This window comes from Moschus berezovskii, chromosome 1 (genome assembly GCF_049115385.1).
Source record: "Moschus berezovskii isolate FMDL1 chromosome 1, NW_MosBer_1.0, whole genome shotgun sequence".
NCBI classification, from domain to species: Eukaryota; Metazoa; Chordata; class Mammalia; order Artiodactyla; family Moschidae; genus Moschus; species Moschus berezovskii.
In genome coordinates, this window is record NC_142460.1 from 5,410,636 (window position 1) to 5,413,117 (window position 2,482).

Genomic DNA, 2,482 nt, shown 5'->3' on the forward strand with positions numbered 1-2,482 from the left:
CCTCTCTACATGCTCAGAGGACCCTGTGGTAGAATGAGCTGGCTTGCCAAATTTTACAGATAAAAATACAAGATATTCAAATTTGAATTTCAGGTCAACACGGATGACATTTTAGCATATCTACACCCTGTGCAACATTTCATTATTCATAGTTTACCTGGACATCAAAAAAAAAAAATCTCAAATTTAAATTTTAGCTGAATAACCTATATTTTATCTGGCAACCCTTCAAGATGCATGAGCTTTTCTAAGGTACTCTTTAATCAAAAACACATTCTGAATATTTTTCTGCAAGAAGTGGGGTATCTAGAGGAAATACATCAAAAACATTTAATTTAAGCAAGAAAATAGCCACTCTGAAGAGACCTTTCCCAGCCATTGACACATATTGTAGAGCTACACCCAGAAAACCAGCAGGGAAAAAGTAAAAGCAATACAACAATTTAATGATTCCTATTGTAACCTAGCACTTCCGTGTAGACAGAATTGAAATTCCCTGCCGGTCACCCTGAGGTTCTTATTCCAGCATCTTCATTTTTCTTTCCTATGTTTCACTGCGTCCTGTGGGTGGGGGGGGAGGAATAGATAAAAGAAAAAAAAAAAGGCCTAGCATTTTAATGTACATTTGTTTTGGCATTAGCTGAGTTCTGGAGACAAAAACAATCTCCTGCTTTTAATTCAGTCCATGTGTAACAAAGTTGTATGTTGGGAGATCTGGCTTTAAATAACGATTAACAAGCGTTTTTGATCACAGGAAGTTCAGAAGAGTCCCTGCTCCAAAGAATATAATAAACATCGACTTAGCAGTTAGACGGTCCATGTTGCCCATCAGTCACTACTGCAGCATCCACTTTGATTGGTGTCACCGGGACACAGGGCCTGAGATCTCCCCGCCTCCACCATCCATCCATCCATCCGTGGGCCCCTCTGCTCAGAGCCGACGGCCCTTCCTTCCCGCCCAGGGAGGCTAGCTCAGCTGCTGGTTTCTGGGCAAATGGCCATGACTGGGGGATGTTTGCTTTAGATAGCCTGCAGCTGGCTGAGTGGGCGTTTCATTCAGACAACACAGGCGCCTCCCACTGTCTACTGTTTCGGGCTAGTGGAGCTCTGGGGTCTTTTGATTTATAAGGCGCTTTACATGCCTGGAGTTATACTTTTAGGAAGCAGAGTTGTGATGAACGAGGGTCTGGCTGTCGATCCCAGGGATCCACACAGAAGGCTTGCAAACCTCTCCTCTGACTGTTGTTTGGTGGCTGAGTTGTGTCTGACTCTTTGTGACCCCAGGGGCCATAGCCTGCCAGGATCCTCTGTCCATGGGGTTCTCCGGGCAAGAGTAGTGGAGTAGATTGCCATGTTTTACCCCCAGAAGATCTTCCAGAGTCAGGGATTGAATCTGCGTCTTCTGGCAGGCGGATTCCTTACCATTGTGCCACCTGGGAAGTCCAGTCTTTTTTCTTGGGTTGGTCTGAAAAAGATTCTAGGGAAGTGACATGGGAGATATGGGTGCCTGGGTGTGGAAACCTGGTCGTCACTAGGCAGGGCCACTGCTGTGTTGTTTATTCCGCAGCTGCCCATCTAGGGCTGACCCTTATAGTGAGAACTCAATGCGTGAGGCTTGATGGCTGTCTATGTGTTCTAGATATTCTTACATCTATGACACTGTCAATTTGAGACCATCAAGGACCTTGAAAGGAAAAGCTTGAAGGCTTTTCTGAGCAAAGCCTCAAGCTGATACTTTTTCCGTCCAGCGGATTATTCTCCTAAGTGCTATGAATGAACAGGTTCTCAGGAGGAGGGTGTGGGGGAATTTGACATAGGGGCATCCGGGAAGTCTTATTTTCTTATCCCAGATGACAACCGACTGCTCCATTGAGAGAACTTCTGACTACCATAGCTCACTGGGGGAAATGTGCAAACAAAGTGACCAGAAAAGAAATAGAAACCCAGACCTTTCAGTTCCTGTTTATCCTATTTTTAATCTCAACATCTCGGTTGCTCTCTTTCTTGCTTCCTTGGCCTTGCTGGAAATTCATACCCACACCTGGCTTTCCAAGTGCCTTGGGGACAGAGAAGAGGTGGGGCCCCCACCAGGGGAGGGCTCCACTGCCTCGCGTGTGGGCTGAGAGCCAGTGTCCACACTGGCGGGCGTAAGAGTGGGGAGATACCAGGAAGCTCGGCCACATCTAATTTGGAGCTGTTGGGAAAGTATGAGTGTTCATCTCTGCCTGCATTATCTACCTCAGCTAAGACACCGGCTATTCCAGGAACTGGGGAGAAGGAAAGATGGAAAAGGGTCATCGTGAGATCGTGGACAAACGCTCAGACTGACCGGTGACTGCAGAGGTAGGAGCGGCTGTGTTCATGGGTCCTTCTGCATTTCCTCTCTCTCCCGGCCCCCGCTCTTCTCTGTGCTTCCACTCTCAACGTGAGGCTTTAGTGACACAGAGGCGAAGAAAACCAGGAGTCCTGGCCCCGAGAAGCC